The 23,908-nt window shown below is 38.5% G+C and overlaps 1 long non-coding RNA gene across 2 annotated transcripts; it reads right to left on the bottom strand.

The window, feature by feature from the left end:
* Window positions 1-2,727: 2,727 nt before the first annotated feature.
* On the bottom strand, window positions 2,728-17,049 carry LOC124276228. Of its 2 annotated transcripts, none has more exons than XR_006898455.1 (4): window positions 16,787-17,049; window positions 14,633-14,707; window positions 13,066-13,148; window positions 2,728-3,161 (listed from the first exon to the last, which is right to left on the bottom strand). It is a non-coding gene; the product is annotated as an uncharacterized LOC124276228 (long non-coding RNA). The 2 variants fall into 2 exon arrangements; XR_006898456.1 differs by lacking the exon at window positions 16,787-17,049 and adding an exon at window positions 14,922-15,506.
* Window positions 17,050-23,908: the final 6,859 nt, after the last annotated feature.

Here is a 23,908-nt window from a genome sequence, read left to right as displayed (position 1 = left end):
TACAATATATATATATATATATATATATATATATAAGGGCAAATCCGACCTTTGGGCGACAGTACTATAAACTGCGACCTTTGGGCGACATTGCCATATATTACAAACGTACATTGATTTTTTATATTTCTTCGGTTATATACACTTTAATTTGATAATTAAACATTAAAAGGGGATAAAACCTTGTACATATATACAAATAGAGAATATATTTTTGGTGTCGCCCATACCGTGTCGCCCAGAGGTAAAGTGTACGGCGTACATGTATATATGCGACCTTTAGGCGACTGTCGCCCAAAGGTCGTATATATATGTCGCCAAATGGTCGCTTATGTAACATACATATATATATTTCGCCCAATGGTTGCTATTTAATACTATATACGTGTATACATTTCCATGGCTGCTTCCATGGATGGTAAGAAAACGACATCGTATCGCTTCCCGTGAACGAAGACGATTTTGTCAGTAAAGACGTCAAATTTTCAATTAAAAATTATTAGACAATTTTATTTATCTTTTTAGTTCTAATTTGAATTTTCTAGGCATTGTATTATCTGTAGGGATTAGGATTAGCGTGTGCATTTGCCTCGTATATACACCGTCGGACATGGCAATCAGCTGTGCACACTTTTCCCCGTGATCTACCGGTGATTTAGTTAAATTTATCCAATATTACTACGCGACGAATTCTAATGGAGTGATCGAAAAAAATCTAGTATCTAAAATTATTTTTGTGTTTCCATAAGAAATCTATTGTTTCGTTTTAGTTGCAGGCTTTGCTCTATAAATGTAAAATATCTATAATGATAACTGAGGTTATGCGAGAGCACGCACTATGGTGTTTTGCTGGATAGGATTTATGCAAGGAACAATTTGACCTGTCACCGATGAGGTTTCGCGCGATCTCGCTTATTCCACCGCGAAAACACTTCGTTGACATGTGATAGTCCAACTGCAAGAAATATTACTTTTAGCGAAAACAAATATGTATACAATGTACGTATCCATTTCCTGCCAAATACACTTTAATTCGAGGCGCGAGTAGATGTAAAATGATAGTGATTGTTGTGACTAATGCGGACCGAAGTTAAAACATCGGGGAGACACAGGATATAACTGCAGTTGATATAAACATTCTTTTTTAACCTTCTGAGTAAAATTAATAAACTGGATTGCAAAGTCCAGATATGAAAAACATGTTTTTTTACGAGATAAAGTAAATTAAATTTCGTCATCAAATATGGATATGTTGAAACTATTTCTAATGACTGATCACAATGAAAAGATGAGCGAAGGTTGATGGAGTCCAAATACCATCAAACCACAGCCCATTTTGAGCCAGTCGAGACTATTCCGGTTCTCCTATCATACACTGAGGCATACCAGACGACTCTTGATTAAACTGGGGGCTCCGACACTCATATTTGCAAAAATGTCTGGTCTGAATACCATTTAAACACAGCCCATTTTGAGCCAGTCGGGACTATATATCGTATTCAGTCGGAACTATTCTCGTTCTCTTATCATCAATGAGGCATACCAGACGACTCCTGAATAAACTGGGGGCTCCGACACGCATATTTGCCTGATGTCTGGTCTGAATACCAATTAAACACAGCCCATTTTGAGCCAGTCGAGACTACTCTCGTTCTCCTATCATATACTGAGGCATACCAGACGACTCCTGAATAAACTGGGGCTCCGACACGCATATTTGCCTGATGTCTGGTCTGAATACCATTTAAACACAGCCCATTTTGAGCCAGTCGAGACTATTCACGTATTCTTATCATACACTGAGGCATACCAGACGACTCCTGAGTAAACTGGAATAAACTGGGGCTCCGACACTGATATTTGCCTGATGTCTGGTCTGGGACTATATTCATCTAAACAGAGCCCATTGTGAGATATTTGCCAGTCGGGACTATTCTCGTTTCTCTTGTCGTACAATGAGGGCATACCAGACGACTCCTGAATAAACTGGGGCTCCGACACACGCATATTTGCCTTGATGTCTGGTCTGAATACCATTTAAACACAACTAATTTTGAGCCAGTCGGGACTATTCCCGTATTCTTATCATACACTGGTGGCATACCAGACGACTCCTGAATAAACTCGGGCTCCGGACACTGATATTTGCCTGTTGTCTGGTCTGAATACCATCTAAACAGAGCCCATTGTGGCAGCCAGTCGGGACTATTGCCGTATTCTTATCATACACTGGAGGCATATTAGACGACTCCTGAATAAACCTGGGCTCCGACACTCATATTTGCCTGATGTCTGGTCTGAATACCATCTATATACAGCCCATTTTGAGCCAGTCTGGAGTATTCCGGTTCTCCTATCATACACTGAGGCATACCAGACGACTCCTGAATAAACTGGGGCTCCGACACGCATATTTGCCTGATGTCTGGTCTGAATACCATCTAAACAGAGCCCATTGTGAGCCAGTCGGGACTATTCTCATTCTCCTATCATACACTGAGGCATACCAGACGACTCCTGAATAAAGTGGCGCTCCGACACTGATATTTGCCTGATGTCTGGTCTGAATACCATCTAAACACAGCCCATCACCACGCGCTAGTTCCGCAAGTGCTACCACCCAACGCCCTTATTTTTACAAATCAGCTTCGAGACTCCACCATGGAAAATGGAGCCACATTCCACCCCAAGGCGAACCAATGATAATGAACAAGAAAACATTGTAAGTTTAATAGTTACTATTTATTAAACCAAATAGTTTTGACATTCTTATTTGCATAACTTTGCAAATTGTGGCATTTACACTTCAGTGATCGAGACCTTGACTAACATTTGTCAGGTTAAATTGCTCACTATGTTGTTCTGTGATATGGTGTTTCACTCTGAGAGGGTAGGTTCAAATCACACAAGGGATTCACTCCACCCTCTACCAGCATAGTCCTAGTATCTGTACTTTACGGGGAAAGTGAATTCCCAAATGTAACATCCCTTAGAAATGATCTGAATATGTTTTAAGTTAATCTTATTCTTAAAATGTGTGTCATCTCTTCCTTGTCCTTTGCTGCTGTATTTTCTGCTTGTTCATCATTTTTGTTCTCAGCTGAACACATGAGCATTCATGCTTGGAAATCTGTAGAAATGCCTGAATGGTCCCCTCGTTTCTGAAATATAACAAAGTTTTCAAAATTATGTTAAAACATCAAGGTACAGTGAGTATCATCACTCAGCTGTTAGTCCTATAGTCTTTAACCAACTCCGACACTTAAGGTTGTTTTAGGACAAGTAAAGCATTTGCCATTTTAAGATTTAACTAATTTGTTATCATTATGAGGGACTTGTGGCCTAAATAAACTATTCACACTTTGCTATGGATTAAATCATTGATTCAACAGAAAGCTATAATGTGGGATGAAATTTGGTTTAAATATCTAAGCTTATTGTAAGTATGGATCCTAGGTTTCAGTATGACATTTCATCTTGTGGATCCCATACCTGCTATTGAAAGGTGTTGTTTGTTTGTAAATGACTTGTTCCATGATTTGCAAAATGGTTGATTGGTGCCATTAAAAACCATTTTATGGTTACTCATGTATCAAGTGCATAAGGTTAGACTAAAGTAGCTGTTTGCCTAAAGAAGGGTTACTATATTATTATTTATCCAGTTTTAAATGTATACAATTTCAAATTATAAATCTATGTCTAAGTATAGTTTGGAATTTTTTGTGATCCTTAGCAAAGTGTGAGTAGTATATGTTAGTTTCTAATCACTGCAATATACAATAAAACAACATATAGTAATTAAATTAAGTTTGCTGTAATGTAGAATAGAAATAGTTCTATAAAGATGGAGCCTTGAGTATTCAGGGAACTTTAATCTGATAACATGGCTGAAAATTGAATGGGGAGTGACTGCCACTGTCTATGAGTGAAATGAGGGGTAAGCACTAGTAGTGAGTGAGTTTAGTTTTTAGCTATGGACAATGACGCTTAAACCACTAGGCTACCCACCACCCGTCAACCCTAGAAGTAGTAAAGCTTCATTAAGCACATACAGACTGAATACCACAGAGAAGGGAAGGTGGGAGGATGTCAAGATAGATGCTGGTTAACTTTATTGCTTAGTGTTTATCAAACAAGTTGAAATGATGATTAAACAAACCATTGACGATATTAATATGCAGCATACAATTGGCTCAGTGATACATAAGATATGTTGCCCCATATTTTAATGGTGATATATAAGATGTGTTGCCCTAAGGTCTCATGGTGACATATAAGATGTGTTGCCCTAAGGTCTACTGGTAATATATATGATGTGTTGCCCTAAGGTCTACTGGGAATACATAAGATGTGTTGCCCTAAGGTCTACTCGTGACATACAAGATGTGTTGCCCACAGGTCTACTGATTGTATGATGTTCCCCTAAGTACTACTAATAATATATATGATCGGTCGCCTTAAGGTCTACTGGTCATATAAATGATAATGTTAATGATACATAAGATATATTTACCCCATATTTAAATGGTGATATATAAGATGTGTGGCCCTAAGGTCTATTGGTGATATATATATGATGTATTTGCCCACAGGTCTACTGATTGTATGATGTGTTGCCCACAGGTCTACTGATTGTATGATGTGTGTTGCCCTAAGGTCTACTGGTCATATAAATGATGTGTGTGATGATACCTAAGATATGTTGCCCCATATTTAAATGGTGAAATATAAGATGTGTTGCCCTAAGCTCTACTGGTGACATATAAGATGTGTTGACCTAAGGTCTACTGGTGATATATAAGATGTCTTGCCCTAAGGTCTAATGGTGACATATAAGATGTGTTGCCCTAAGGTCTACTGGTAATATATATCATGTGTTGCCCTAAGATCTACTGGGAATACATAAGATGTGTTGCCCTAAGGTCTACTGGTGACATAAAAGATGTGTTGCCCACAGGTCTACTGATTGTATGATGTTCCCCTAAGTACTACTAATAATATATATGATCGGGTCGCCTTTAAGGTCTACTGGTCATATAAATGATGTGTGTGATACATAAGATATGTTACCCCATATTTAAATGGTGATATATAAGATGTGTGGCCCTAAGGTCTATTGGTGATATATATGATGTGTTGCCCACAGGTCTACTGATTGTATGATGTGTTGCCCACAGGTCTACTGATTGTATGATGTGTTGCCCTAAGGTCTACTGGTCATATAAATGATGTGTGTGATACCTAAGATATGTTGCCCCATATTTAAATGGTGAAATATAAGATGTGTTGCCCTAAGCTCTACTGGTGACATATAAGATGTGTTGACCTAAGGTCTACTGGTGATATATAAGATGTCTTGCCCTAAGGTCTAATGGTGACATATAAGATGTGTTGCCCTAAGGTCTACTGGTAATATATATCATGTGTTGCCCTAAGATCTACTGGGAATACATAAGATGTGTTGCCCTAAGGTCTACTGGTGACATAAAAGATGTGTTGCCCACAGGTCTACTGATTGTATGATGTTCCCTAAGTACTACTAATAATATATATGATCGGTTGCCCTAAGGTCTACTGGTGAAATATAAGATGTGTTGCCCTAAGGTCTACTGGTAATATATATGATGTGTTGCCCTAAGGTCTATTGGTGATATATAAGATGTGTTGCCCTAAGGTCTACTGGTGACATATAAGATGTGTTGCCCTAAGGTCTACTGGTGATATATAAGATGTGTTGCCCTAATGTCTACTGGTGATATATAAGATGCGTTGCCCTAAGGTCTACTGGTAATATATATGTGTTGCCCTAAGGTAATATATAAGATGCGTTGCCCCTAAGGTCTACTCGTAATATATATGATGTGTTGCCCTAAGGTCTACTGGTGATATATAAGATGTGTTGACGAGAGGTCTACTGGGGATATATAAGATGTGTTGCCCTAAGGACTACTGATAATATATATGATGGGTTGCCCTTAGGTCTACTGATTATATATATGATGTGTTGCCCTAAGGTCTACTGGTGACATATAAGATGTGTTGCCCTAAGGTCTACTGGTAATATATAAGATGTGTTTCCCTAAGGTCTACTGGTGATATATAAGATGCGTTGCCCTAAGGTCTACTGGTGATATATAAGATGTGTTGCCCTAAGGTCTACTGGTGATATATAAGATGTGTTGCCCTTAGGTCTACTGGTGATATATAAGATGTATTTGCCCTAAGGTATACTGATTGTATCATGTGTTGCCCTAAGGTCTACTGATAATAAATATGATGGGTTGCCCTTATGTCTACTGGTGACATATAAGATGTGTTGCCCTAAGGTCTACTGGTAATATATATGATGTGTTGCCCTAAGGTCTACTGGTGAGATATAAGATGCATTGCCCTAAGGTCTACTGGTGATATATATAGTTGCGTTGCCCTAAGGTCTACTGGTAATATATAAGATGTCTTGCCCTAAGGTGTACTTGTGATATGTAAGATGTGTTGCCCTAAGGTCTACTGGTGATACATGAGATATGTTGCCCCATATTTAAATGGTGATACATAAGATATGTTGCCCTAAGGTCTACTGGTGACATATAAGATGTGTTGCCCTAAGGTTTACTGGTTATATATATGATGTCTTGCCCTAAGGTGTACTGGTGACATATAAGATGTGTTGCCCTAAGGTCTACTGATTGAATGATGTGTTGCCCTAAGTACTACTAATAATATATATGATGGGTTGCCCTAAGGTCTACTGGTGATATATATGATGTGTTGCCCTAAGGTCTACTGGTTATATATATGATGTGTTGCCCTCAAGTCTATTGGTGATATATAAGATGTGTTGCCCTAAGGTCTACTGGTGACATATAAGATGGGTTGCCCTAAGGTCTACTGGGATATATATGATGTGTTCCCCTAAGGTCTACTGGTGATATATATGTGTTGCCCTAAGGTCTACTGGTGACATATAAGATGTATGTTGCCCTAAGGTCTACTGGTGATATATAAGATGTGTTGCCCTAATGTCTACTGGTGATATATAAGATGCATTGCCCTAAGGTGTACTGGTAATATATATGATGTGTTGCCCTAAGGTCTACTGGTGATATATAAGATGTGTTGCCCTAAGGTCTACTGGTGATATATAAGATGTGTTGCCCTAAGGTATACTGATTGTATGATGTGTTGCCCTAAGGTCTACTGATATATATGATGGGTTGCCCTAAGGTCTACTGGTGATATATAAGATGTGTTGCCCTAAGGTCTACGGGTAATATATAAGATGTGTTGCCCTAAGGTCTACTGGTGAGATATAAGATGCATTGCCCTAAGGTCTACTGGTGATATATAAGATGTGTTGCCCTAAGGTATACTGATTGTATGATGTGTTGACCTAAGGTCTACTGGTGAAATATGAGATGTGTTGCCCCAAGGTCTACTGGTAATACATAAGATGAATAGCCCTAAGGACTAATGTGACATATAAGATGTGTTGCCCTAAGGTCTACTGGTAATATATATGATGTTTTGCCCTAAGGTGTACTGGTGACATATAAGATGTGTTGCCCTAAGGTCTACTGATTGAATGATGTGTTGCCCAAAGTACTACTTATAATATATATGATGGGTTGCCTTAAGGTCTACTGGTGATATATATGATGGGTTGCCCTAAGGTCTACTGGTGATATATATGATGTGTTGCCCTAAAGTCTATTGGTGATATATAAGATGTGTTGCCCTAAGGTCTACTGGTGACATATAAGATGGGTTGCGCTAAGGTCTACTGGTGATATATATGATGTGTTCCCCTAAGGTCTACTGGTGATATATATGATGTGTTGCCCTAAGGTCTATTGGTGATATATAAGATGTGTTGCCCTAAGGTCTACTGGTGACATATAAGATGTGTTGCCCTAAGGTCTACTGGTGATATATAAGATGTGTTGCCCAAATGTCTACTGGTGACATATAAGATGTGTTGCCCTAAGGTCTACTGGTGACATATAAGATGTGTTGCCCTAAGGTCTACTGGTGATATATAAGATGTGTTGCCCTAATGCCTACTGGTGATATATAAGATGCATTCCCCTAAGGTGTACTGGTAATATATATGATGTGTTGACATAAGGTCTACTGGTGATATATAAGATGTGTTGCCCTAAGGTCTATTGGTGATATATATGATGTGTTGCCCACAGGTCTACTGATTGTATGATGTGTTGCCCACAGGTCTACTGATTGTATGATGTGTTGCCCTAAGGTCTACTGGTCATATAAATGATGTGTGTGATACCTAAGATATGTTGCCCCATATTTAAATGGTGAAATATAAGATGTGTTGCCCTAAGGTCTACTGGTGACATATAAGATGTGTTCACCTAAGGTCTACTGGTGATATATAAGATGTCTTGCCCTAAGGTCTACTGGTAATATATATGATGTGTTGCCCTAAGGTCTATTGGTGATATATAAGATGTGTTGCCCTAAGGTCTTCTGGTGACATATAAGATGTGTTGCCCTAAGGTCTACTGGTGATATATAAGATGTGTTGCCCTAATGTCTACTGGTGATATATAAGATGCGTTGCCCTAAGGTCTACTGGTAATATATATGTGTTGCCCTAAGGTAATATATAAGATGCGTTGCCCTAAGGTCTACTCGTAATATATATGATGTGTTGCCCTAAGGTCTACTGGTGATATATAAGATGTGTTGACGAGAGGTCTACTGGGGATATATAAGATGTGCTGCCCTAAGGTCTACTGATAATATATATGATGGGTTGCCCTTAGGTCTACTGGTGAAATATAAGATGTGTTGCCCTAAGGTCTACTGGTAATATATATGATGTGTTGCCCTAAGGTCTATTGGTGATATATAAGATGTGTTGCCCTAAGGTCTTCTGGTGACATATAAGATGTGTTGCCCTAAGGTCTACTGGTGATATATAAGATGTGTTGCCCTAATGTCTACTGGTGATATATAAGATGCGTTGCCCTAAGGTCTACTGGTAATATATATGTGTTGCCCTAAGGTAATATATAAGATGCGTTGCCCTAAGGTCTACTCGTAATATATATGATGTGTGTTGCCCTAAGGTCTACTGGTGATATATAAGATGTGTGTTGACGAGAGGTCTACTGGGGATATATAAGATGTGCTGCCCTAAGGTCTACTGATAATATATATGATGGGTTGCCCTTAGGTCTACTGATTATATATATGATGTGTTGCCCTAAGGTCTACTGGTGACATATAAGATGTGTTGCCCTAAGGTCTACTGGTAATATATAAGATGTGTTGCCCTAAGGTCTACTGGTGATATATAAGATGCATTCCCCTAAGGTCTACTGGTGATATATAAGATGTGTTGCCCTAAGGTCTACTGGTGATATATAAGATGTGTTGCCCTTAGGTCTACTGGTGATATATAAGATGTGTTGCCCTAAGGTATACTGATTGTATCATGTGTTGCCCTAAAGGTCTACTGATAATAAATATGATGGAGTTGCCCTTATGTCTACTGGTGACATATAAGATGTGTTGCCCTAAGGTCTACTGGTAATATATATGATGTGTTGCCCTAAAGGTCTACTGGTGAGATATAAGATGCATTGCCCTAAGGTCTACTGGTGATATACAAGTTGCGTTGCCCTAAGGTCTACTGGTAATATATAAGATGTCTTGCCCTAAGGTGTACTTGTGATATGTAAGATGTATTTGCCCTAAGGTCTACTGGTGATACATGAGATATGTTGCCCCATATTTAAATGGTGATACATAAGATATGTTGCCCTAAGGTCTACTGGTGACATATAAGATGCGTTGCCCTAAGGTCTACTGTTAATATATATGATGTGTTGCCCTAAGGTCTACTGGTGATTTATAAGATATGTTGCCCTAAGGTCTACTGTCGATATATAAGATGTGTTGCCCTAAGGTCTACTGGTGATATATAAGATGTGTTGCCCTAAGGTCTACTGGTGATATATAAGATGTGTTGCCCTAAGGTATACTGATTGTATGATGTGTTGCCCTAAGGTCTACTGATAATATATATGATGGGTTGCCCTTAGGTCTACTGGTGACATATAAAGATGTGTTGCCGTAAGGTCTACTGGTAATATATATGATGTGTTGCCCTAGGGTCTACTGGTGATATATATAAGATGTGTTGCCCTAAGGTTTACTGGTAATATATATGATGTGTTGCCCTTGAGGTCTAATGGTGATATATAAGATGTGTTGGCCAAAGTCTACTGATTGTATGATGTGTTGCCTTAAGGTCTACTGGTAATACATGTGATGTGTTGACCACAGGTCTACTGGTGATATATAAGATATGTTGCCGTAAGGTCTACTGGTAATAAATATGATGTGTTGACGACAGGTCTACTGATTGAATGATGTGTTGCCCTAAGGTCTACTGGTCATATAAGGGATACAAGGTTTGACTACATTTGACTGTAGTCAAGTGAACTACAGAGGATTTGGTATATTTACTATATATGATGTGTAACCCTAAAGATGTAATGATAATACATATGATGTGTTGCCCACAGGTCTACTGATTGTATGATGTGTTGCCCTAAGGTCTACTGGTGATATATAAGATGCATTGCCCTAAGGTCTACTGGTGATATATAAGATGCGTTGCCCTAAGGTGTACTTGTGATATGTAAGATGTGTTGCCCTAAGGTCTACTGGTGATACATAAGATATGTTGCCCCATATTTAAATGGTGATATATAAGATGTTTGCCCTAAGGTCTACTGGTGACATGTAAGATGTGTTGACGTAAGGTCTACTGGTGATATATGAGATGTGTTGCCCCAAGGTCTAATGGTAATACATAAGATGGAATTGCCCTAAGGTCTAATGGTGACATATAAGATGTGTTTGCCCTAAGGTCTACTGGTAATATATATGATGTCTTGCCCTAAGGTGTTCTGGTGATATGTAAGATGTGTTGCCCTGAGGTCTACTGGTGACATATAAGATGTGTTGCCCTAAGGTCTACTGATTGAATGATGTGTTGCCCTAAGGTCTACTGATAATATATATGATGGGTTGCCCTTAGGTCTACTGGTGACATATAAGATGTGTTGCCGTAAGGTCTACTGGTAATATATATGATGTGTTGCCCCTAGGGTCTACTGGTGATATATAAGATGTGTTGCCCTAAGGTTTACTGGTAATATATATGATGTGTTGCCCTTGAGGTCTAATGGTGATATATAATATGTGTTGGCCAAAGGTCTACTGATTGTATGATGTGTTGCCTTAAGGTCTACTGGTGAAATATGAGATGTGTTGCCCTAAGGTCTACTGGTGAGATATAAGATGCATTGCCCTAAGGTCTACTGGTGATATATAAGAGATGTGTTGCCCTAAGGTATACTGATTGTATGATGTGCTGCCCTAAGGTCTACTGAAAATATATATGATGTGTTGCCCTAAGGTCTACTGGTTATATATATGATGTGTTGCCCTAAGGTCTACTGGGAATACATAAGATGTGTTTGCCCTAAGGTCTACTGGTAATATATATGATGTGTTGCCCTAAGGTATACTGATTGTATGATGTGTTATCCTAAGGTCTACTGATAATATATATGATGGGTTTGCCCTAAGGTCTACTGGTGACATATAAGATGTGCTGCCCTAAGCTCTACTGGTAATATATAAGATGTGTTGCCCTAAGGTCTACTGGGGATACATAAGATGTGTTGCCCTAAGGTCTACTGGTAATATATATATGATGTGTTGCCCTAAGGTCTAATGGTGATATATAAGATGTGTTGGCCAAAGGTCTACTGATTGTATGATGTGTTGCCTTAAGGTCTACTGGTAATATATATGATGTGTTGACCACAGGTCTACTGGTGATATATAAGATGTGTTGCCGTAAGATCTACTGGTAATATATATGATGTGTTGACCAGAGAGGTCTACTGATTGTATGATGTGTTGCCTTAAGGTCTACTGGTAATATATATGATGTGTTGACCACAGGTCTACTGGTGATTTATATGATGTGTTGCCTTAAGGTCTACTGGTAATATATATGATGTGTTGACCACAGGTCTACTGGTGATATATAAGATGTGTTGCCCTAAGGTCTACTGGTAATATAAATGATGTGTTGCCCTAAGGTCTAATGGTGATATATAAGATGTGTTGGCCAAAAGGTCTACTGATTGTATGATGTGTTGCCTTAAGGTCTACTCATGAGTAATATATATATGATGTGTTGCCCACAGGTCTACCGTTGATATATAAGATGTGTTGACCAAAAGTCTACTGGTGATATATATGATGTGTTGCCCTCTTAGGTCTACTGGTGATATTTAAGATGGGTTGCCCAAAGGTCTACTGATTGTATGATGTGTTGCCCAAAGGTCTACTGATTGTATGATGTGTTGCCCTAAGGTCTACTGATTGTATGATGTGTTGCCCACAGGTCTACTGATTGTATGATGTGTTGCCTAAAAAGTACTGGTGATATAAGATGAGTTGCCCAAAGGTCTACTGATTATATGATGTGTTGCCCACAGGTCTATTGAAAATTTATGATGTGTTGCCCAAAGGTTTGCTGATAACAGATCTGATGTGTTGCCGAAAGGTCCTCTGATAAAGGTCTGATGTTAAAAGAATATATATGTGTTGGCCAATGATCTGTAAAAATAACAGATTGGGATGTGTTGCCCAATGGGCCTTGATTATAGCAGACGGGATGTGTTGCCCAATGTGTTGCGATTATAACAGATTTGATGTGTTTCCCAACATTCTGCTGAATATTAATACATATATATATATATATATATATATAGAAGTTGCCCGATGGTCAACACAATACATCCTATTCATCATCAACACAGACCTTTAGACAACACATCCTAGTTGCATACAATGTAATTTATCTTGATTGATTTACTAATGACCTGCCAGGATATCATAAAGCGGTCGAGAGCTAAACACATTCATGACTTTGTATCATGATATGATATGTTATTGGTGTTCACTTATCTTGATATCTAGAAAGAAACTACTAAAAACTGGTGGTACCTTTTGACTTCAAGTCATCTGCTGATGAACAGTATATCCACCTTTACATTTTAGTACCTTCTCACAGATACTACATCTGAATCCTGAAAAGATAAACAAAGAAAATGTCTCTGCTGACATGGAATAGGAGGTGTCTTCAGTTCTCATTTGCTGTGTATGAAGGACACCAAAACATTAATGCAAATGTATTATATGAATCATTTGATAACAACCCATTTAAACACCTGATACAATTATGTAAAAACAAATTTAATAGAGAACCCACCCATCCCACCTCTAACCGGCCCAAGTGATATGAACATAATGGTGTCAGAACTTTTATACACCTGATTATCAAATGGAAGATTGAATTATTGACAGCAGACAAACAACAAAATGGAGGGAATATGTTTATTTGTATACTCTGTATTGAGAAATGCCAATCTTTTCTCTTCATGGGTCTGGTCTGAATTGTGTGCACTACGAAACACGACACGCATCAGCTCTCTATGAAACTGTGGTAAGATATGAGTACATAGTAACCTAAAAGTGAAAATGATATCTCTATAAAAGACATGATTATTGCAGGGATTAATTTTTGAATTGCAAATGTTTGGACATCAATCAAGTGCAAAAGTCAATGTTGAAAATTACCCTATTGATATGTGAAAAGAGCAAATTCTGCAAATTTTCAAAATTTCTACATTTTCTGTAAAGTTTTCCATGATCAAAACCACAATACTTGTCTGGAACTGCTTGTTATGAGGTACATACAGTAAATTTTTCATATATGTCATCAAAGACAGACTATCTGTATATAAGGGCTATTCCATGTCTAACAATTAACCTCTTATTGGCCATTTTGAATTTCTTGTTACATTTATAAATATTTAAAGATCATGTATTGAGATAATACCTAAAACAAGTATTGCTGCACTTTGGTACTGATCGGCACAATACCATTCAAGATAACTGTACTAATATTAAGAAGGCTAAAACAAATTGCAAAAGATTCATGAGGCATTACTTCATTGGGGTATTGCAAGTTTGTGGTGCTGAAATCTAAAGGTAAGCCAGAACAATGTTTAGTTTAGGAATGCCACGATACATCGATACTTTTCAAAGACGATACAATCATTGATACATTCAAAACTCTGTCGATATTTAGTTTTGAAAGTATTGATTTAAATACATTTTAATATGCATCGTTCACATTTTGCAATTGTATCATGTTTTTATGTTATGAGAGTTATAAATGATTATTTTTTTTAATTTCTGAGAATAGACAATGTTGATCTTTTCAAGGACTCTTATAAATATAAAATATTTAATGTTCAAAATGTAACTAATTTTACACAATAAATGCAGCGAAAATAGGTATCATGATACATATCGAATCATGTCATGAGTATCGTGATACGTATCGATTCATGAAACTTATTTATCGGGACATCCCTAGTTAGGGTAGAAATAAATTCAACAAAGTTGTAAACATGGTATTCACAATTTAAACCTACTAACATGAAGGTATTGATTTCTAGATCACATAACCTACCCCTTCCTCCTTTGGAATGCCTCAGAGACTCACCCTCTGATTCTGCAGTTTCAAGATCACACTTCTCCTCTGCCAAGCTCAAGCGTGTCTTGGTCCGTTCATAGTTGTCTGTATCATGCAACATTAAAATGTTAACAATATTATTCTCAAAATGATTATGAACTTAAATTCAAAACTGAGCTTAAGAAATAATATTTTTTCTTCTGAACTGATAAAGTATTTAAAATTCTACTAGATTTAGTTATCACCCTAACAACATACATAAATTATGAATTTACAATGTTTCATATTCAGAAACTCTTGTAAAATAAAATTAACTTACCGGGCATAAACTGGATTGGATAGGATTTCCACGTCTAACAGGACCATCTGAGACTAGCACTTCTGAGTCTCTGAATATATATAATTTTGATAGAATCAAACAATTCCTTTTAAACTGAAAGGAGCTCCAGTGAGATGCAGATTCCTGAATCTAAGTTAATCTAGACTTGCTTAAATTTGGTCTTTATCATTGCAGAAAGGCATAGACGGAAGTAAATATAGTAAAAACAGACTAGACCTTTCCTGACATTTTACAGTCTATGTCAACTTTGAACTTGAGTTGTAGGGTGACCAAAGGGAAAAACTTGTGCCATCAAGTCAATTTGATTGGAATTTAAGAATACCCATACTATCATAGTTTCAATTTACTCACACAATATACAACGATATGTCTTTAGTCATGGGTTGCCTCTAAATGATGTTCAGGATTGTGTTAGTCATCCATGCATAAATGTCAAAACTCACCAGTAATACAAAATGTTGATTTCTTTCAGGTTTATTTTTAATTTACTATCCATAATAACAATCATCGATTCTATGATTTATGTCAATAATGTCTGCCCAGTGCTGTTCATCGATGTTGGTATTAGTCGACAGTGCAAACTATCAGCCGATGATGGACCAATGATGAACAGCACATTACCTGAATAGATGCATCAAAGAGGCATTTCTGAAACTGTTATTATGGCTTTGTAAAGGTAACTTACAACAGGGAAGGGCTTTAATTCTTACTGTTTGTACTGACAGGTATGTTAAACTTCATCTCCATTTTTAAAAGAGAAATAGTTTGTTTAAGAAACCCCGCTTTGAACAAAATTACCCTTTTATGCAATTTGACTGCTAAGGGAACTTAAGAAACCATAAAAGACTAATAACATATCCCTGCATAGAAACAGTTGGTCTATTGACCAACCAATAAGTTATAACATGTCTCAATGTGTTTAGTGAGATCCATCCTTGATTTTTTCAGTTAATCTTATTCTGTCCACTGGTATTTACCCTCTTTCCTACGTTACACAATGTACAGGATTTAGACTTTGAAATGAGGAAATGTGTCTGCATTAAACATACAAAGATATAGCTGCCATGGAATTATGAAAGCTCAAAAAGGGAATTCTGACTGTATTCATGCACAATATTGAATTAACAGATACAAGTGCATCAGTGAAGTGGAAAATCTCTAGCAATTTCAAATTTCTGAGGATTATTAAAGAAAACTGCAACTATTTAAACAACATATATTAGACATACCAATCAGGTTTAACATGTCTATGGGATAGATTAAAATTAAGTTGTATTTATGGTGCTTAATCAGGTGTCATTCGATAATTAAATCAACGGAAAGATGAAAGAAAATTATGTACATGTAGCTGAAGATGATTTCCAAGATGTTTGCAAACTTCTACTCAATTTATGAAAATTATTTTTTGCAACAGTTAATTAACATGTAAGTATATGGAAATTTCACTAAGGATGACTCCCTATGGCCAACCACTGTACTCTGTAGTCTCTGTCACAGTCCCTGAACCACAATATTATTTTTCCCTACTGCCTTGCCCTTTCTGCAATGCTACAGCCCTAAATGAACCAGGTCTAGATTTCCTCAAGTTCTGGTTTCCCTGGGGCTCCTTTTCAATTTATAATGCGTTTGTTTGTTGATATAAAAAAAATTATATTCAGAGACTAAGCGAGGATCAAGAAACAACATGAGATACGAGACCTCACAATCGCGATCAAGTTACTAGCAAACAGTTTCTTCCAGTTGCGAAATCTTGAAATAGATTGTGTCATGGGACAGGCATCGCCTTTGATACAATATTGTACATGCTGCTGTTTTCAACAAAATACTCTGATTACGATACATACCCTGCATTTCCCAATGCTTTGTGCTGCAGAAGTCACCTCGTGTAGTGCGCGAAAACTGTCGCAAACGGGTTCCGATTTGACACAAAATGTGAACGGGCCTTCGTGTGAAACATGAATTCAGTTTGTTTACAGATTATTACATTGTTATTTTGATCGAAGAATCAAATGTTTTAAGTATTTAAACGTGTTCTTGATGGCATATTAGTCTTGTCTGTAAGCTCCCACAATATCTACAGACATTATTGAGTTATTAGGTAAGTGTTCATTTCGACGTTGCCGCTTTTGAACTTTCACGTTTTGACGCACAGGAGCGTGACGGCAAATCGCCGAAAGGTACTGCGAGGCGAAACAGTGATGTTATGGCGAACGCTTAACGATGTGTATATTTGAAAAAAAGTATGTACAAAACCTAATAGCATATATCTAGACAATAATTCCTCCATTGTTTATTTCTGAACATATATCCAGGTGTTAGGGAATTTTATAGAAAAACCCCGTGTCGCCGAAAGGTCGCAGACGTTATATACACGATATTTTTGTTTTTTCAATAACAGCACTGAATTTTTATAAAAATACAAAAGCACACCCGAAGGTCCTGAGACCAACTTCTATCCAACCATCCACTTTGGGATAGTTATTAAGGAAAATGAAAATAGTTGTGACGTGCAGATATTTAGGCGACAGAAATATATCCTTAGGGCGACGGCTGTATATATATATATATATATATATATATATATATATATATATATATATATATATATATATATATATATAACTCGGGAAAGACAAGGCTCGAGAATTACATAATTAATATAACTCGGGAAAGATAGGGATCTGTCATTCCCCGTCACGAGTTGGTTATTGTTTTCCCACATAGGAAATGAATATAATTACTGCTCAAGTAATACATTCAATTGAAAATGAAATTAAACTTTAGATACCATAACGTGTACACTGTACACTGGATAAGGAGAAGGGTGTGTCGGTGGCGAATACTAAGATGTATAAACTGATTAATGATCAGTTTTGTCTATTTTATATAAGCAGATGGGAACTGCCATAAAGTATAGTATTAAGGTTATGTGAGTAGGTATGGAAGTATGTGTTTGATCTTATCTGTAAACAAACATATTTTGGATACAAATATTTGAGCAGTGTAATCTCATACTGATTCACTGGGAGAAGGAAGCGTCTTGAGAGACTCATTGTTCTTTAACTAGACCGTAGATTCTCTTGAATGATCTGAGCCGTGGACTGAGTATTACCTTGGCACCAGGACACACAGAGATCGTATTAAGGCAAAGGCTCAGTGAAAATATAGGCCACCCTTCCCTTGTAGCGAGATGAAAAGCAGAAAACAGGACAAATACTAAAAAACCAAAAAAAAGGAAATAATTTGCCTTCCTATATATGATATTGTTTGATTTCTGGGGAATGGTATTTCTGTATGACTGACGTATACATGGCCAGGCTGTTTCAGAAAGTAGATGGATGGTCTACTTTCTTGTAACCGTATTCAGTGTTACAGATCTGAATCTTTCTGAGTAGTAGCTACGTTCTCAGATTCCTTGTGTTCATTTTGGTCCAGTCCTTTGCCTGTAGCCTCTGTGTACGATGGAGGAGCTGCAACATTCGCATACGTTGGGTTTGACGCAGCAACATACGATGAAGGAACATTCATGGGGTTTACTTCCTCTGAAGCTTGGAGGTTGGACTTGCGATTTTTTCGCCTCAGCCAGTAACAGAAACCGATGATGATAGCGATGCCGACGATGATGAAAAGGACGATGAGGCCGATGACAAGGGCATTTGGCGATGGCTCTTTCAAATCGAATTTTTCTGAAGGCGAAATCATGACACCATCACATTGCAGCAGATGAATACTCATTTCTTTAAACATTTACCACCATTATATCCTTACAAACCTGACCTGTGAAGATATGGGTTAGAAATGGTCTCCTGTAACCCATGCTTGTCGAAAAAGGCGACAAACAGGATCGGGTGGTCAGGTTCGCTGACTGCGTTGACACATGCCATCGTATCCCAATTGCGGAGATCGATGCTCATGTTGTTGATCACTGGGTTTGTCTAGTCCAGACTCGATTATTTACATATAGCTGGAATACTGCTGACTGCGGCGTTAAACAACAACCAAACCAACCTTACAAATCTGACCTGACCAAACTTGGAATTACGTTTTCCAAAAACTACTATTGTTTCCAATTTGGTTACTGGTTGCCAGAAACGTTGGCTTCATACAAATAAACCAAAGTACACAACCCAACTAAATCTACGAAAATCAAAATGCAATCCAGTGATTGTGAAATATGTCCAGAAATAAGGCGTTTAGATCAAGAAAAAATATAGCCGTCACATAAAGTCCCTTTGCTATAATGTTTGCTACCGGAGGTACATGTTCACGACAAAACCCTTTCCACATCCTTAAGAAATCTCTGCTAAAAGCAGGGTCGATTGTAAGTTCTATCTACAGACTGAGTATAGTGGAAGCCCTCTAAACCGGCATTCGTTGGGACCGGCAAAAATACCGGTCTAGAGGGCAAGCCGGTTTAGAGAACTTTTCCCTTTTCGACCTGAGAATGATCTTCCGTGTGCCGTAAAATACGACTGAACACCGGAAAAACAAACCAGTCTCATCACAGTTAAAGACATCTTCAGGCGCATATTCATCAATCAAAGTTGGGACTTCACTCTGATCTAAAATGGCACTTTCGCCGCTTACTTTGAACTGTCCGATGTCGTATCGTGTCTTCCAACGTGCCAGCTATATTCCATATTTGCTGTCTTCCGTTTTGTGCACAAACGCCATTAATTGAGTGAGTGAGTTTAGTTTTACGCCGAACTCAGCAATATTTCCAGCCATATGGCGGCGGTCTGTAAATACTAGAGTCTAGTCCAGGTAATCCGGTGATCAACTGCAGTTGCAGTTATGATGACGTGTCAACCAAGTCAGTAAACCTGACCACCCGATCCTGTTAGTCACCTCTTACGACAAGCAAAGGTTGCTGAAGACCAATTCGAACCCGGATATTGACGTGATCACTGGATTATGTCATATTGCGATGGTAGCCCTATATACTACATAGTTGTTTTATTGACATCTTATGTTGTTTACTTGCTTAAATGCCAATCCAGTACTCAAATGAATCAAATGTAAACTATTTCTAGGAGGTCCTTCAAAAATGTCTCCGAAAAATATTTCCAGCTATATGGCGGCGGTCTATATATAATCGAGTCTGGACCAAACAATCCAGTGATCAACAGCATAAGCAATCTACGCAACTGGGATACGATGACATGTGTCCACAAGGTCAGCGAGCCTGACCACCCGATCTTGGTATGGGTTACTGATGATCAATTCTAACCCAGATCTTCACGGGTACAACGCAATTAACTCATACAGATTCAGCATCAGCAACATGTACATGTCTACAATATACCTACCAGCTGTGTAGACCAAGTTGAAGCCATATGCTGTGGAATATTCATCAGAGACGAATTCAATATACAGCGTCTTCCCCGTGCTCCTCACTGTCTTGGTGATGTTTGCCCCACAGACGTTTGATACTCGATTGTATTTAGCGGAAGGTCCTGAAAGTAAAGTATAATCAAATCTCATCATAAGAAGCATTCAGTCAAATACAGCCATAAGACCCATGAGTCAGCGTGTAGTATACTTTTTAAGTCAACGAATACGATCGCATGCGTTTAAGGAGTTGTGTAGAACATGTAACTTCTTGAGGATGGTCACCGAAATTAACTGTGCAGAACTTGAAGTATGCATGTGTTTAAGAAAGAGTCTTCTTGTCAGCACCGAACCCGTCGGGCAGTAATTCCAAATTAGGCTGCCGCAGTGACATACATGGAATATGTACAAAATATACGGTTAACCAAGACTCACTCACTCATTCACCCATCCACCCCCTCACTCACTCACTCACTCACTCACCCACTCACTCACTCACTCACTCACTCACCCACCCACCCACCCACTCACTCACCACTCAACACCCACACACTCACTCACTCACCAAAACACCCACTCACTCACTCACCAAAACACCCACACACTCACTCACTCACTCACCAAAACACCCACACACTCACCACAACACCCGCACTCTCACTCACTCACCAAAACACCCACACACTCACTCACTCACTCACCAACCAAAACCCCCACCCACTCACTCACCCACTGACTCACAGTTCCCTGCTCTCGCCGTCGTATACAGTGAGTGATCATTCACTCACTCACTTACTCACTAACTCGAACTCACTCTCTCTCTCAGTCACTCACAGATCCCTGCACGTGACTCACCGTCGTATACAGCGATGTAGTCCTGAACACAGTTCTCCGATTTGCTGATGTTTACAACGTTGATGATTAGCTTGACGCGATCGTCGGAAGAAGTAAGAAGCCACCTGCAGTTCATCTTGCTGAATAATGATTAGAGCAACGGGCAATGATAACCATAAGATATGGGTCGATGGTCGACTCTACATATACTTTTCAGCAACCCAGTGTAATGTCTTAGATATGACATTTACATGAACCACAATCCTGTGTACATATATATGTACGTGTATGCACTGTTGTTATAAAATGGATGGAAATGTAACGAAAAGTGGAGAAAAAAAAGAAAAAAAAAGAAAAGTTGGTGAGGTCTGAATACACAGTTGATGATAGGTGCGATGTGGAACTGGCAAAAACAACCACAACGAAAAGCGTGTGGGGTCAGTAGGCGATATATCAACTGTCTGCTTGCTCAAACACGTTATTGGTTGAGAGTTTCGCAATTGCCTCTCCTTCCATACGTCAATAAATAACAGTTTACATCCCTAGAGCAAGTTTTAAGCATAAAATAAAGAAAAAAAACCATGGCAGGTGAATGTGTTTTCTTCACAGTGGGAACAAATTTAAAGTTAATTTCATATTTGGTCTCAATTTCGAAGACTTACCATTTTACAAAATGCATTTCAAAGTTTAAATATGGTGCTTTTTCAAATAAATATGTATCGTTTAGCTAAACACGTTTCCTTTCTAGGTACAACGCAAAACCAAAACTATACCAGAATGACCTTACAGTAATGTAAGATAATGATGCTATTTTGTATTATTAACAACTGGATCGATGCTCATGCTGTTGAACATTGCATTGTCTAGACTCGATTATTTACAGACCGCCGCCATATAGCTGGAATATTGCTGAGTGCGGCGTAAAACTAAACTCACTCACTATTAACAACTGATGCTAACGGAGTAGACACAAGTAAATAGTGTAGCTGCTACGATGTAGAAAATAACATCATAATAGTTGACTTCGTCAATGTTTTGTCATAACGAATCAAATGACAAAAATCATACCCGTTAACAAGGCTCGACACGCCTTTCAAAGAGGGTGGTGTAACGGCTCTCTTAAAAATGTCCGTATTTGGTGTGAGCACCATTTGCATTGATTCAGGCCCACATTGAAGACACCAGATGAAGGAGTTCCACATGTCAGCCAATGAGCAGGCGACACCGACTGGTTCTGCTCCTGTCGGTTATGAGGTCTTTGTCCATCACATACCAAACATGGTCTATGAGAAAGAGATGTGGAGAAACAGTCGGCTATGAACGTACAACAGACGTATGCAGCCTAAAAATGTCTGCTTCAACACGTGCAACGTGTAGGCAAGCATTATTGTTACGTTAAGTAGATGCATCTGCACATGATCACTAACGATATCGTAGCGTACGTCTTTCACATTGCCATGAACAATAATGGGTTCCGATGGGTCCTATGAGTTGATATGACACTATATACCATTACATTTCCTTCTCCATACTGACAACAAGGGGTAACACTATAACGTTCTCCCTGACGCCTGTAGACTATTGCGCGACCACCAGAGCTGCCCAGTTAAACGTCGGACTCATATTAGAACAGTATACTACTCCAGCCCCGTCTCGTACACTTCAGCTGCTGTTTACAGTGAGACAGGTGGGCCGGACAAGACTGACGCATCGCTGAACATCGGGACCGGATCTTGTGCTCCTTCATCCGGTTGCCTTTAGTCATGCTACTATTTTGCAGCAACAGAGGAACTGACCGAGCTGTTAACGTGACAGTTAAGTATTGACTCCGTAGATGCACCAACGATTATGGTTGCCTTGTTCCGTGACGTCACACGTGAACGGCTGCCAGTAGCAAGTAATTAGGAATGATTTCTGCCGATAACGTCTCCAGATATAAATGTATATCAATGTACAGTTACGTACCTCTCCTTTTGCTATTGAATTCTTTCTGCAGCAAACAGACTGCGCGTTGTCATTGGTTTTCGAAACCGTCATTACGGTCAAACAAAAGTGTTTGTGTTGACATCCGATAGCTGCTCAATTATCAGATGCTGATCACATCCAACAGCCACGTGCAAATTGCGAATCACGACCTTAAGGTCGAGAGAGCTTTCATGAATGTAGAGAAATGTGCATCATTTGAGTAAGGCATATTTATTTTCTTATAGGTATATATTGAGTTATATGTACTTATATCCGTTAGCGTGTATAGAAAGCTAGTCTATTAGCTACATATGTTAAAGGAAATTGCTTCAAACTTACTCAAAGTACTGTGATGAATAGGCAGGCGAGTAGATAGAAGAAGTGGAATAATCGGCTGTTAGCTCAGACACACTGGCACCACAATCTGCGACAACAATAATATATTTATATAGTATACTGCAGATCCAGTCTTCATGGCGTGTTGCATTTATTGAATTTAAGAAAGAAACGATCGGAATGGAGGACTGTTTGAAAAGTGACAAGTACTCACCCTGTATGAAGTGGGACAAAACCGGGAAGTATCCTTAAAACCGCAGATACTATTGCGTCTTAGAAAGTCTTAAAAAATTCCATCAGCAATAAAAGGAAGTTATTTATTGGAATGACCACTGAGCAGTGATGGCATCAGGTGTTTGCGACGCGGTAAGACACGTCCCTCTCTAACACTACGGCACCACAACTCAGTTAAAACATTGTAACCGCCATCAAGAAACGAGGTGTTGTGTCACAGTGTTTTCCTTTGAGTGCCTATCATAGAGGCTACTATAAACTATACA

Source organism: Haliotis rubra, unplaced genomic scaffold (genome assembly GCF_003918875.1).
Source record: "Haliotis rubra isolate DU_JTF1 unplaced genomic scaffold, ASM391887v1 Scf207, whole genome shotgun sequence".
Lineage (NCBI taxonomy): Eukaryota > Metazoa > Mollusca > Gastropoda > Lepetellida > Haliotidae > Haliotis > Haliotis rubra.
The sequence above is the reverse complement of the archived record's forward strand: the minus strand, read 5'-3'. Positions and strand labels throughout refer to the sequence as shown.